The sequence below is a fragment of the Nyctereutes procyonoides genome, unplaced genomic scaffold (assembly GCF_905146905.1).
Source record: "Nyctereutes procyonoides isolate TBG_1078 unplaced genomic scaffold, NYPRO_anot_genome, whole genome shotgun sequence".
In the NCBI taxonomy this organism is placed as follows: domain Eukaryota; kingdom Metazoa; phylum Chordata; class Mammalia; order Carnivora; family Canidae; genus Nyctereutes; species Nyctereutes procyonoides.
Genome location: NW_026575140.1, coordinates 51,446,035 through 51,461,760, shown reverse-complemented (window position 1 = coordinate 51,461,760; position 15,726 = coordinate 51,446,035).

The window sequence follows — 15,726 nt, the reverse complement described above, 5'->3', positions numbered from 1 at the left end:
AACAAAGACAGACTGATTTCTTCATTACAATATAAAACACTTTTTCCCCTTTATTCCACAGGCTCGAACTTCTAGTACATGAATAAAAATGGTGAATGCATATTCTTGGCCCGTTCCTGACCTTAGCAGGGGAAGCTTTTGGTATTTTATAATGAAATATGGTACTATTAAATTATATATTTTTTCTTTTTTCCTTTATTTGGATTAATTGTGTTATTTTTATGACATTTTATGTTATTTTTTAAATCTGCAATAACCTTTTACTTTGTTGGCTTATTAGCAACAATTTTTTGTTTTGTTTTTCAGTGGTTGCCTTAGGGTTTGTAGTACAATTTTAATCTTATTTCAGTTTATCACCTGGTAACATAGGACCACTGTGTGTTTGTAGAAGAACCCTAAAACAGTGTACTTTCATTTCTCCTTTCAGCCTCCATGCTGCTACAATTTTTTTTTTTTAACATAAGCTCTATGCCCAACATGGGGCTTGAACTCACGACCCTGAGATTAAGAGTAGCACGCTCTACCCACTGAGTCAGCCAGAGGCCCCCTCTGTGTTACTATTATTACTCATTTCACTTCCTCATGTTATCAACTTTATACTGCATTACCTATTATTTCCTTAAAAATCCATGCTTTTTATATGATATTTAAATAATAACAAGAAAATCTGTGTATTTGTCACATGGTAATAATTTCTGGTGCTTTTTTCAACCAGAAGTTTTCTCAGCCTTTCTCAGTGGTGGCACTATGAACTTTTGGAGCCAAATAATTCAGCTGTCTTGTGCATTGTAGGATGTTCAGCACTGCCCTTGGCCTCTCTGCATTGGATCCACTTAGCACCTCCCAGGCTTGATAAAAACTCCTGATCTTCTTTTCTTCCCCCTAGACACAGACTCCTCTGAAGATCTTTGAGAACGGTACTATTATGTCTACAGTTGCACAAACCTGAAATCTAATAATTGATCTTGCTACTTCTCTCTACTTCATTTTTCATATCCAGATTTTCATCATATTATTTTTGCTTCCTCAATGTATCCTAATTCCAATCATTTTCTTATTCTTTGCCTCTGATCTCCTTAATCTAAGCTATTATTACTATTATTTTTAAGATTTTATTTATTCATGAGAGACACGGAGAGGCAGAGACACAGGCAGAGGGAGAAGCAGGCTCCCTGCAGGGAGCCCGATGTGGGACTTGATCCCAGGACCTCGAGATTACAACCTGAGCTAAAAGCAGATGCTCAACCACTGAGCCACCCAGGTGCCCCGAATCTAAGCTATTACAATATGTTACCTCGACTTCAGCAATAAATTCCTGACTCATCCTATATTACTATTACTTCCCTCCCACCTGCTGTCCACACTGTAGCTAATGTACATAAATCAAAACAAGTCTTGCAAAACCCACCCACCCCTGATTTATAACCTAAGTAACCAATTTATACCTCATATGCCTGCAATGTAATCGTATTTGGAGAGCTAAGAAAGTGATAGGTGGGATTCAAACTCAGGTCTGTGTAAACCTCTGAAAAGGCAATTTTTGAATCCTTGAATCAGAAGCAGCTCACAATGAAGGGGGGATATTGTATTTCCAGGGGAGAAAAGTGAGGAAGTCCTAGATATGAAAGTAAGTGTACCACACAAAAAAGTCAAGAGCCTCCTTCCAATTTGTGCAGCTAAACATTGTGCGTATTTCCCATCCTCAGGAGATGTCTGCACTTCCTGTTAGTTGTTGGGATGAAGTGGGTAAGGGGCCAAAGAGAAAGTTCTAAGTAACTTTGTTATGCAGTTATGATCTCCAGGGACCCTACTCTAAGTACAATGGGGGACACAAAATGGGAAAATGAACAGGGGAGTGCCTGGGTGGCTCAGGTGGTTAAGCATTTGCCTTTGGCTCAGGTTGTAATCTCAGGGTCCTGGATCAAGTGCCACATCTGGCTCCCTGCTCAGTGGGCAGCCTGCTTCTCCCTCTGCCTCTCTCAAATAAATAAATAAATAAATAAATAAATAAATAAATAAATAAATAAAATCTTAGAAAGAAAGAAATAAGAATAGGACCAATTCTCAAGAACCTACTCAAGTCTTTCTGTCTCCTCATTTGAACATCTTCCCCCACCTCTTTCAGCTGCAGGGGACCCTACCTTGTCCCTCTCCACCACGAACATTTTTGGGCACGGCTGCGCTGCGCAGTCAGTGATCTCAAGCTAGGGGACAGTGGTGTGGGATGAGATTAAAAAAAAAAAAAAACCAACCCATAAGAACTTGTTCAAATCACATTCAAATTAAAGACAAACGACTTGCAGTCACAAGGAAATTTAAGCTTTTTTTTTTCTTTTTTTAAAGTAAAGAATGACAAAGCCCACACTACCTGAAATCCAAAACAGTTCCCATTTGAAATCTGCCTCTCTGAATGGAAACAATGGAGCGCTGCAAGTTTATACTCTTGAAGAGAGGGAAGCATCAGACATAGATTAAAAAAAGAGGGTGGAGGGGAGACTTGGAAAGATCAAGCAAGGTGCTGTTGGGCGGTAGAATCAGATAAAATGATTTCCTATAAGGCGTTCTGCTGGGAAGTCTATCAAAGCTGGCATTGTTACTATTTAGTAAGAAAGAGCTTTTGATTCGAAGAACACTCTCCACCGTCTTTAAAAGGGAAGGTAACCATTACAATCTCAAAATGAGAATTCTAGCATTTGTAAAGCTTTGATTCACTTCAAGTCACATTGCCAAAAAAAAAAAAAAAAAAAAATTCAGTCTTTTAAACTTGACTTCACAAATAAAAAGGCTTCTTACACTGGGCTTGGATCAGAGTGGCCAACCAGCGTGTGTTCCCGTCATTTGTGAAGTATGGGATGTCACAAAGTCGGAGGGTTTTCAGGTTGCAGGAGTCCTTAGGGAACACTAGGTCTTTTTAAAGCGGGGGATCTCTCCCTTCCATTACAATGTTACCTGGAAAACCAATGTTTAAAAGATGAGAGCAGACGTGAGATTGATGGAGAGAGGTGGGGGCAACTGGGGACACTGAGCCCCATCTTCTGGTGATCACAGCCTGTATCTGAGGCACCTCTGCTGCTGTGCTGGAGGTCTTGGGAGCATTGTTTTACAACTACTCACTGAGTCTTTTAAATTTTTTAAATTTAAAAAAAATTAAAAATAAAAAAAATAAAAAATAAATTTTTAAAATTTAAACTTTTTTTCTATTTCTCTGTCAATTTTCCCTTCATTGTATTTTTTTTCAAATATTTTATGTATTTATTCATGAAAGACACAGGCAGAGGGAGAAGCAGGCTCCCTGTGGGGAGCCCAATACAGAACTCAATCCCAGGATCCTGGGATCACGACCTGAGCGGAAGGCAGACGCTCAACCACTGAGCCACCCAGGTGCCCCAGGCTCCATGTATATTTGATAAAAATGTTCTAATTAGAAAAAATAAAAATCACTCATCATCTTATCACCAAAGATAGCAAATGAACATTTTTTCCCCCTTCCGGTGGTGGTGGGGGGATTATCTACATCAATGGGTTTAATATATGTCATTTGTACAATTTTATATTCCTTTTCTCTTAAAGTTATCTTGAAATCTCTGGCTTTTCTTTTTTCTCATTGTCTAGAATCTCAAGATATGCTATAGCTTAAGATACTATGCTCTGTCTACAATAGTGTATAGATATAGATAAGCTGTGGATATATGTATATGTGTATGTATTTTCTTTTTTCAAAAACTGTGGGCTTTTTCTCCGCCTGTGTGATGTTATAGGGAAACAGAATGCAAATCATTTAAGAAATAAATATGGAGCTCCGGGATGGCTCAGTAGGCGAAGCATCTGCCTTCAGCTTGGGTCTTGATCCCAGGGTTATGGAATCAAGTTCTGCATCAGGCTTTCTGCTCATTGGGGAGCCTGCTTCTCCCTCTTCCTCTGCCTGCCACTCTCTCTGCTTGTGCTCTCTCTCTTTCTTTGTCAAATAAATAATATAAAATCTTAAAAAAAGAAATAAATCCATAAATACAAATGCACTCTGACCATCTGTCTCCTATTTTTAAAGCTGCTTACAAAGATTTTCTTAAATCTTAGCAAAGCTGTTAGGGTGTCTCTGGCAAAGTGTTCCACTCAGTGCGACATGTAGGGTGTTGCTGTGTGACTTTGGATAGGTCACTTACTCTCTTTTTCCAGTGATGTTGGAGGTGGAAGGATGCCAAGACAACAATATTGGTCTTGGAGAACGGAGATCTGTGGGAGTATCCATAAAAGAGAAAGCCAGTAACTACAGGAAGAATCCAACAAACATAGCCCATGATCATTTCCCAGCAGAATACACAAAAAGGCTTGGAAAGAAGTCTTCTCGTCCTTGTGCTAAGGTAAGAATTGTGTCCTCCACAGAGTTATGTGACCTTGACCAGGGAAGGAGATCATTTCTTTATAGACTATTGTTATCAATATACATTTATTGAGGGCCAGTTATTTAGAGAATATTGTGTTTCAGGAAACACATATGATGCCACACCTGCTAAGTGGCAGATGAGTGCTCTGGGCAATCTAAAACTTTTGAACTGACTGGGTGTTAGGAAACTTAAGTTTTAGCTCCAGCTCTAAAAATAACTTGATGACCTTAACCTTGTCTGTTCAAAGATGATTTCTAGATTCTTTCTGGCTTAAGGTAGTGTTGTTGTTGGTGGTGTTGTGATTCCTATTAACACTTAGTGCCTTTTGATTCAGTGCCAGGAATCCTGCTAGGTTCTCTGAATGCATTACTTTTTTTGATCTTTGAGTTAACCCTATGAGGAGGGACTCTTACCATTCCTACCTGAGGGATGCAGAATTCAGACTTAAAGAGACAAAGAGCTCTCTCAGTATCTAACTGGGATGCAGATCCAAGTCTCTCTGACTCCAGATCTCATGAGGTACATCCTTCATCACTGCTGCTTGAATGGCAGTCAGGGGAGAGAAATCTTGCTCAAGGCTGAGCTATAAGTGGGTGGTAAGCTTGATCAATTGATGGAGGAAATGTAGGCAGGGGATAAGTCCTGTAGAAGTGGAGGATTTAGATTAGCGAGCGAGTGGGAGCAGAGCTGCAGAGGCAAGAGCATCACATAAGCAGAAGGGGAGTGCCATCTTGGTTTGGTTATTCACAAGCAATCCTTACAGGTAACTGGAATGCCTTTGACATCAGTTTGGCACCCCTGGAATGCCTGAGGAATGAATGAGCAAATGAATGAATGGAGCAATAAGCGAGAAGTCATGGAAAGGCTCCAATGGGTGAACCTAGATGGAAGCAGCCAGCAAATTCTCACAAGTAAATAAAGCGAGTGCATTGGTGGGGAAGTGAAACAGATTCTTCGTGTCTCAGGAAATGCTCTGAGTCTTTGTTCCAGGCAGGCTGTGCATGCCTACTTGTCCATCTCAGACAACATGTCCGTGCCAATGGAGTCTTGACCTGGATTCTCCTCTACCCTGAATGCAACTGTCACCGGTATCAGATCTTGTTTGTGACAATTAAAATGAATCACGGGCAATGGGCACAGCTCAGATATGGAACGGCCTTTTTTTTTTTCTTTCCAAGTAGCCAGTTGAGATCAAAGTGACAAGCCACGCCCGTGTGGGTGCCCACTACTAGACCATTGTTTGGGGTACAGGTGTTTGCCAGAGGCTGGCACGTGATTTTAGGGTGGAGATGGGGAACTGCAGAAAGCTTTCAAGTGAACAGAATCCCAGTCAGCACTCCTTGAAAGACCACAGGCCTGGGTAAATGCAGAGCAAGTTCCTTTCTTTTCAAGGAGATGAATGGATCTGTCGCCCTGCCAAATTGCGTCCACACTGTAATTCTTTCTCAGGATCACTTGTTACGCACAGGTAGCGTTGGCCAGATGGCTCATGCCAGGTGGATTCCATGGGAGAAGAACATGAATACGGCATCTCGGCCATCCAGGTGAGCAAGTGGAAAGGTGCCCAGTGTGAGGAACAACGTGCCAGAAAAATTGGAGTATCGATTCCGTTTCCCTCTGCAGCCGAGCCATCAGCAGGCATGGGCCCATTTGAACGGCAATCAGCACCTGATGTGAGCGGTCCGATCTGGTTCTTGTCTGATTTCCTTTGCTTAGATTTTCCACCGAATGGGGGGCAGGAGGGAAGAAGGATGGGAATATGTGAGAAGGACTTTATCCTCAGAGTGAGACCTGTTATTTTCAATCCTGCGTGTGTAGAGAATCTGAATCCTGGCACATCTTTTCCTATCTCTCATGATGATTTTTTTTCTCCAGTCATAAAAATGACATATAGGGATGCCTGGGTGGCTGAACGGTTAAGTGTCTGCCTTTGGCTGAGGCCGTGATCCTGCAGACCTGGGATCAGTCCCATGTCAGGCTCCCTGCATGGAGCCTGCTTCTCCCTCTGCCTGTGTCTCTGCCTCTCTCTCTCTCTCGGGGTCTCTCATAAATGAATAAATAAAATCTTTAAAAAAAAAATATATATATATATATATACACTCTTTGCAGAGGATTTAGAAGACCAGGTAATAAACAAACAAGCCAGCACATAAGTAAATAAAATGTATTCACAGTCCCCCTACAGAGACAAAAATACAGTTAATATCTTAAGAGCATTTGTTTCCTAATAATATAAGAGCATATGTGTGTGTGTGTGTATGCACACACATGCATATATATAAACACATTTATGCCTTTTCCCTCCAGTTGGAATTGTCATGTATATTTTTTATTTGATTAATTTTTAAATTTTTATTATTTTATTATTTTTTTGGTTTAATCAATTTAATTATGATGCAGTCATAACATGTCATGTGTATTTTTAAAAAGATTTTATTTATTTGAAAGAGAGAGAAGAGAGAAAGCACATGAGTGGTGGGGGAGGAGCAGAGGGAGACTGAGCAAGGAGCCTAATGTGGGGCTTGATCCCAGGACCCCAAGATCATGACCTGAGCTGAAGGCAGATGCTTAACTGACTGAGCCACCCAGGCGCCCCATACTGCATATTTTTTATACTACTTTTTCCATTTAATACTATTCCATGAACATTTTCCTGTGCTGTTAAACATTCCTCGCGATCAATAATTTCAGATGACTCTAATATATTGCATAAATATACTTCGGCTTTTATTTGCCCATCCATAGAGCTGAACGTTCAGGACTCCTCTGTCTTTCTTTCGTTAGGAGTAATGAGGCAACAAATATCCTGGTACATTCTTCGCCGCACACACATATCTGGTTTCCTGAAATAGTCTCAGAATCCTGTGTGGTGGAAATATTGTCATCACAGCTTAAACACAGTTTAGGGTCTGGTTTTAATTACAGGACCTCATGCATATGGAGGTGAGAGTGACACTTTATGAGTGAGAATATAAACCTTTGCAAGGTTGGGGGTAAAGTCTGGATTCAGGTGAAGTGGCCCTTGAGGTTGATACTGAGGCTGACCTATGGTGGTTTTTCTTCCTCCAGTGAGGAACCCTCCTGGTCTCAGGGGATTCAGCAGGAGGGATTCCTCCAAAGCAGGTGAAACATCTCCTGGCTCTGGGGTTTTGTCTTAGGACTGCACCTTACTTAGCTCATGCAAAAAATATAAGCTCCCAGGTCAGGAGATGGGGATGAAGTGGCCAGGTGCCTGAGTCCAGGGGTTAGAAACCTCTGGAATGAAACATGGACTCAGGGGTGGGCTCCTGAGTGAGGGGCATGGCAAGGGAGCAGGCCCAGCTCAGCCCCGGGAACCCCTCCTACCCAGGTGCTCTGTTCTCAGCCTTGCCTGGCTTCCTGCTCCTGTCTCCTGGAAAATTTCCTCATTTTACTTTTCTGCCCTCTTCCTTCTGGATGGGGGGGCGGGGAGAGGCTCTTGAATTAATTCTCTTTGTCTTCTTTCCTTTAGTTTTGGAGGTTTCCTCAAATGTGTGCATCTACCCCCTACTAAATTTTAAATTTTTGTCTTCATTCACAGTTGCTTTTTGCAGGATCTTCTTTTTATTTTTTCCATCTTTCTTTCTTTCTAATTTTTTTTATTTTATTTTATGATAGTCAGAGAGAGAGAGAGAGAGAGAGAGGCAGAGACATAGGCAGAGGGAGAAGCAGGCTCCATGCACCAGGAGCCCGACGTGGGATTCGATCCGGGGTCTCCAGAATTGCGCCCTGGGCCAAAGGCAGGCGCCAAACCGCTGCGCCACCCAGGGATCCCTTTCTTTCTTTCTTTCTTTCTTTCTTTCTTTCTTTCTTTCTTTCTTTCTTTCTTTCTTCTTTCTTTTCTTTTCTTTTCTTTTCTTTTTTTCTTTTCTTTTCTTTTCTTTCTTCTTTCTCTTTCTCTCTCTTTCTTTCTTTCTTCTATCTTTCTCTCTCTTTTTTTTAAGATTTTATTTATTTATCCATGAGAGACACAGAGAGAGAGGCAGAGACACAGGCAGAGGGAGAAGCAGGCTCCATGCCGGGAGCCCAATGTGGGACTCGATCCCAGGACCCCAGGATCACGCCCTGGGCTGAAGGCGGTGCTAAACCGCTGAGCCACTTGGGCTGCCCCTGCTTTTCTCTTTCTTTCCCTTCTTCCTTCCTTCCTTCCTTCCTTCCTTCCTTCCTTCCTTCCTTCCTTCCTTCCTAATACAGCTCTTTCTTATCCTTGCCTTCATTCCCATTCTTGCTGTGAGGATACAACACAGTTCAGTGTCTCTAAGCAGACTCAGAAGAGATGTCTTTGTTTGTTGTCTATTTTCAAAGTTTTCTTCTCTTTTTAAAAATTATCTTTATTTCTTTTGGAGCTCGTTTTCTGCTTATGTATCTGTCATATCTCTGTCTTTTTGGGTGTGTTCTCTGATTGCCTGATATGTATGTAAGAATCAGGAGCCAGGAAGACAGCCGGGAGCTTTGTGAGCTGGGTGGGCTTCCTGTGGGGCAGGCTTCAATTCAGTGTAAGTGGAGAAGAATCTGGGGTTTCGAGGATGCCAGAGAAAGTTACGTACATTCTGGACCGCTGATTCTCACTTTAACCTCATTCTCCCCAGGGACTAGCTTAATCATTTTAGAGAAAAATTTTGAGGTTTTTTTTTTTTTTTTTCTAAGTAGGCACCAGGCCCAGCATGAAGCCCAACCTGGGGCTTGAACTCATGACCCAGAGATCAAGACCTAAGCTGGTGCACACTTTCATGGCTCAGTGGTTGAGTGTCTACCTTTGGCTCAGGGTGTGATCCCGGGATCGAGTTCCACATCGGGCTCCCTGCATGTAGCCTGCTTCTCCCTCTGCCTGTGTCTCTGCCTCTCTCTCTGCATCTCACATGAATAAATAAACAAAATCTTAAAAAAAAAACCCAAAACAGTCTGACACTTAACTCACCGAGCCACCCAGGCACTCTGAGAAAGATAAGCTTTTAAGTCTGGGAATAAATGCTTGAGGGGCTACTATCTCTCTGGGAAATGGAGAAGTTTGTAATAGATCCTTATGTACTCCCCTTATGTCAGCCCATTTCTCACTTGTGCCCGCGTGTATCTTCCTGAGCTGTCCAGGCTCTGCCACTCTCAGGCTAACTTTTTTTTTTTTTTTTAAGATTTTATTTATTTATTCATGAGAGACACAGAGAGAAAGAGAGCACATGGCAGAGACACAGGTAGAGGGAGAAGCAGGCTCCATGCTGGGAGTCCGGCGTGGGACTCGATTCTGGGTCTCCAGGATCAGGCCCTGGGCTGAAGGTGGCGCTAAACTGCTGAGCCACCCAGGCTGCCCTCTCAGGCTAACTTCTGTGCGGCAGCCACTCTGCTCACTGTGGCCTGTGCAGCTGTCCACTCTGCTTGGTCCTTCGGTACCTTCCATCTGCTTTCAATTCAATTTTTTTAATGATTATGAAATATTTAATTTATTATTATTTTTAAAAGATTGTATTTATTTTTTCATGAGAGACACAGAGAGAGGGGGAGAGAGGCAGAGACACTGGCAGAGGGTGAAGCAGGCTCCATGCAAGGAGCCCGACATGGGACTTGATCCCGAGTCTCCAGGATCACACCCTGGAGTGAAGGTGGTGCTAAACCGCTGAGCCACTGGGGCTGCCCTGATTATGAAATATGCATAAAACTCATCAGGATGCCCAGGTAATCTACTATATCTATGGCCTAGATTTAACACATGTTAATATTTTGCCAGATGTACCTCAGATTCCATTGACTGCCGTGTTTTGGGTTCTTCCACTTTTTCCCCATTGATGCAAATCTTTCCTTCACTCATGTCCCTGGCTCTTCGTGCTTTCCCGTTGTGTGCTTGTGATCAAAAACAAACAACAAGCCAACAGAAACCTCCTTACGAATAGGTTTCAGGAGGGAGGAACAGCAAAGACATGGACTTAGTTTGTTATCTTGAAGGCGTGATCCAGCCACACCTTTACTATCATAATTGAAAGGACATTGATACAGTCTGGTGCCTGACAATACACTTTCGATGCACATATGGTGAAATGTGAACCATGCCAAGATCACTATAAATACTGATCTTTTTGCTCTTTTTTTTAAAGCCATTCAACCAATTATGTTAAGTTCCTATCTTGTGCTCAACATTGTTTTGAATCTTTGGGGGGAAGGACACCTGGGTGGCTCAGTGGTTGACCATCTGCCTTCAGCTCAGGTCATGACACTGGGGGCCTAGGATTGAGTCCCTCACAGGGCTCCCCGCAGGGAGCCTGCTTCTTCCTCTGCCTGTGTCTCTGTCTCTCTGTGTCTCTCATGAATAATTAAATAAAATCTTAAAACAATTTTTTTTTGGGGAAATATAAAAGAAGCAATAAAAAAAATACAATTCCTGTCAAAGGGTTAGGGAAACAAAATTTTCTTTAAAGATTTAAAGATTACACTTGTAGTTTCTGCCTATGTGTTGCTTTCTGCTTTATAAATTGCTTTCCTGGAGGTATTCTTTTGATTCCTAAATAATCAAGTCACGCAGGGACCACAGTATGAGTCCTATTTAGGACAGAAAATGATCAGTGTTGGCCAAGGTGTTAGAAAGGCTTTCTGGATGAGCCAGGACTGGAATTGAATTTGACTGGTTTGGAATTGGCTGTGTATCTAGGTGATAGAGTGAGCAGGAAGGTTCACCCAACTTATCTGGTTAATTTGCTCAAAATGACCATCCTTAACATGAAGAGGGACACGACTGAGTTTTTGAGAGCAAGTAGACTACACAGGATTTCTAATGGGAAATTATTTGTACTAAAATCAAGTAATTACTTCTTTTCTTCCTTTCCCAATTAAATAATCTTTTCATTGAAAGGAATAAGTGAAGAATGTATTTTTACAGCAAGAGCTCCTCCCTCACATGCCCACTAGCTAATCCCAGTGAGGGCTGACTGGATGTTATGCATTAAGAAATATAGTCTAATAGGTATAGAATAGAGTTCTAGAATTCGGGGTTTCTTTGGATTCTCTTTTACTAAAATATCTTTTGTAAATGAAACAAGGCCTTTTCCCCCCTGATTATAAAGGCATAAAAGAACAAAGCATTCTCATGGTAAAAGATTCAGACAATAGAAAGTATAATAAAAAAAGAAAGGAGCATTACCTCTAATCAAGGACTTCTACTTCCAGTAATGGTGGATGAGGTCATTTGGATCAATTCTCTATCAGCCGGCACCAACAAAAGGCAGACAAATATGAAGAAAATCCTGAAGCCATCAGAGAATTAACAAGACTGAAGGAAGACCGAAGTTCAGAGGGGAGATGGCTCTGTGGGGCTGTTTTCCTTTGGAGGCACTGATGATCCCGGGAATGGTAGATAAGAACTAAGAAAAGCCTCTGACAGCTCTGTTGGGTGGAAGAAACCAAATCAGAGTCCAGAAGGTGCTAAATATTCAGAACTTGTTAAATAACAGGATGTGATACCTGTTGCCTGCACTGGGGGCAGGAGTCCCTAGATGTCAACCCACTATGTGGTTTGCAGATCCTGGGGTCATCAAGAAAGACACAACTCACACAAGCACTGAATTGAAGTGTTTTCTCTACATAGACAAGAGACAGAGCACCATCGGCTTCGGTAGTGAGTGTGGGCCTCCCATGGCCAAAAGGCCTTGTCCTGCAGTTGATGAAGGGTAATGGTCTGCAGATGAAAGACTGTGTTCCGTCACTACCCAGAACACATAGAGCAGTGGGGATGGCCAGGTGCCCTACGACACACTTCATCAGAGCAACGGAGTCCACATCACATCTAGAACAAGAAAGGAGGTTCTCAGACCAGGCTCTCTGCCCAGCCCAGACTCTGAAGGCTTTTGATCTCTATACAAGGAAATTGTCCCAGGCCCAACACCTCTTCTATATGCCTGTGCAGGGGCTGAGATATAGCACGCTTGAAACTGGCTTTCACAACACTAAGGATGGGAGCTCTGATGGATCACCAGGCACAGGGCTGCAGCCTTGAGTGGTTGTACTCTGGAAGTAGACACTGAGTAGACACTGGGCCAATGAGAATTGACCCAGCCCTTATCTCAAAGACTCTCAGTGGCCAATCATGACATAAAGGATTTAAAAAGTTATGATTAATCAAATAGATCTAATTGATGTGCAGAGAAAATTGCATCTAACAACTGCTGATTATGTATTTATGGTAAGCCTATATGGAACATTTGCAAACTGAAATGGAATTTTAAAAATAAAAACATTTTAAAAAACTTACACGGCAGCCATCTTTTTATATAACTACAGACCTTATGGCATGTGTGTAAAGATAATTATTGTCTGTAGTTAGGGGGTGTTATAAAAGGGGTCTTGGAGCTGCTCAGAGTCTCTTGGCTTTTTTTTTCTTTTTTTTTCAAATTTGCATGGCATGGTGTGAGGATGTTTCATTGTGTTACATTTGGCAGAACATTTGGTCACCTGCCATGCTGTTCTTTCTCATTTAGGCCTTCTTGGCTACCTCAAACTCAGGATGAGTACCTTATCTGAAGAATTTTCTCCTGGTTCCTTCTTGGAGTCTCGGACCTGGCCAGTCAGACCTGAGTTGGGATTGGAGGTTGGGGGGAGTCGAGGGTTTGGGTTAAAGATACCCTCCTCCACCAGTTCTTGAACTGTGGGCTGAGTTCAGACTAGACATAATTAAAGTGGAGAATAGAGAAGAGGGTAGCTCTGGTTTTTCGAATCAAGTTGAATTTTTTTTTTGGGAGGGGTTGAGTTTATTCAAAATAAATGTATTTATTGGAGTGATATATATATGATTGTATATGTGTGTATAGATTTTTCCATATGATTAAAGAATTACAGTATTTGAAGGGTTTATACATGACAAAAACATGCATCCTATTCCATCCTTTCTGCATTTAAATTATTTTTTCTCAGAGAAGCTTTCAACTCCTTAAGCCATTTGTTCTGGTAGCTGTAATAATATGCTTATATTGCAAAATACAAAAATTTCAGTTTTAGACATTATATTTTGACTTTGGACTATATAAGTTGAGTGTTAGCTCATTCATATTTTCACCCCTACTCTTACCTTGTCTTCTTTTCTCAGGTTTCAGTATCATCTTTTTTCTTCTGTATTCTAAAGAATACACTTACAGCATCTATACAAATTTGTTTGTTGTTCTATCAGTTATAGACTTTACCCTAAGTAAATTAAAGGTATTCGTGCTGCTAATCATAAACTCTAGCTCTCCTCTCTATCTCTTCTTCACAGCTCTGCCATCTATATTTTATTTATTTATTTTTACCACCTATACTTAAATTTTTACCAAATTGAGGTTCATTCCACTTATATTCTATTCCAGAAATGTAACTGTGCCATTTATGCTTTATCTATAGGTTGATTCTTAAAAATGAAAGTTAAAAAACAATGTTTATACTATTGTAACTATGCAAGTATTATTAGGTCTGGAACCAGGTACTATAACAATATTATCTTTTTTTGTACTTTTTGTTTTTTCTGGATTTCAAGTTGCCTCTCATTTTTTTCTTGTATCATTTACCTTCCTTATATCTTCAATTTTGTTCTGTCCTCTTCACCCAATCACACATTATATTGATTTTATTTGCCACTCAGCTCTCTCTCGGGGGGCAAGAGGTCACTTATGTTCTTGTTCACTATCTGCACTACTTATTTCCTAGGCCTGGGATTTCCTGTCACTGCTCTCTTGGATTGGTTCCACTATTTTCTATTTTCCCATGTTTTCCCTTTCTTGGGACCTTTTATGTTGGATCACTATTTTACCTACTCTTTATGTTTGATCACTGATTCAACTTAGTTGAAAATCACATTTCCTCAGAAATTTGAAGATATGTAATAATTATTTTTTAGGATCTACTAGTGTTGATGAGCATTTGGATAGTACTCTGATCATTCTTAGTGGGGAAAGTGTTTTATTCTTTCTTTCAAAGTTTTGAATATTCTTTTCACTCTTTGTCTCCTAAAATAATGAAATACAAGGTGTATCTTTAATAAGAACTTAAGAGTCTTTTCAACTTGATTATTGTGCCAGTGGGTCTGGAAGATAGACTTATGTTATTTCTTTGATAATCCCTGTCCCTCTGCTGTCTTTTCCAAAACTTCATTAACCAGATGTCAGGCTTCATCAATGGCTTCACCTTGAATCTATTTTCTTATATTTTCACCTCTTAGCTTTTCAATTTCCTGGTTTTTTTAAAAAATTATTTGACTTGAAGCCCAAATCTTCTTTAAGAGTTTAAATATGTGTCCTTTTTTAAAAATTTATTTTATATTAATTTTTATTAACAGCTTATATCCATATAGATGAAAGAGTTAAGTAGGAAAACTAGTTGTCAAAAAAAAAAAAAAAAAAGGAAAACTAGTTGTCTCTCACCCTTCATTTCCATTATTTCTCCTCTACCAGGGCTGCTATTTTAGCTTTCCATATTTTTAAATGATATGCATTCATTGCATCTCTTTCTCTTCCTGCTTTTCTTTCTCCCTCTCCTTCTATTTTTTCTCCTACTCCTCTTCTTCCTTCTTACCCTTTTTCTTGTTCTTCTTCTTGTTCTTTTTAAAGATTTTATTTATTTTTTCGTGAGAGACACACAGAGAGAAGCAGAGACATAGGCGGGGGAGAAGCAAGCTCCATGCATGGAGCCCAATGTGGGACTTGATCCAGGAACTCCAGGATCACGTCCAGCTCTGGGTAACCTTTCATGAAGGCAGATGGTCAACCGCTGAGCCACCCAGGCATCCCTCCTCTTTCTTCTTATTTGAAGTTTTAGGCATTACTATTGACTTTCTATTTACTATTGGAGATAAAATTTTTAGCTCTCTTTTTTCTTCCATCTTTATCATCAGGCACACTTCCCAGCCCCATTTCCCCTGTATTACTTATCTGTGGCCACAAAACCAACCACAAAACCCCAGTGGCATAAAACAAAAATCATTTATGTTTCTCTCAATTGCAAGATTTAGATGATATACATCAGGCAGTTCTGCTGACCTAGACTGAGCGCCCTCACATGTCTGGATGTTGTCTGGCATTGGCTAATCTACACCAGATTCAGCCAGAGGAATTTGGGTAGATGGGGCAATCAGATTCTCCACTATGTGACTCTCATCCCATGTAGCAGGCTGCCCTTGACAGCCTGTTCTCATGGAAATGGTGGGGACACAAGGGAGAAAGCCCATTTGAAGCCTCTGTAACATTCCATTGGGCAAAGCAAGCCATAGGTTGATATCAAGATCAACAGGTTAGGTCATTTTGCCCAAGTTTGGTTACATAACAACTGCAAGGTCTCTGGGTGAAAGGGCATGTGTATAGCAAGGGATACAGACCTGGAGCCA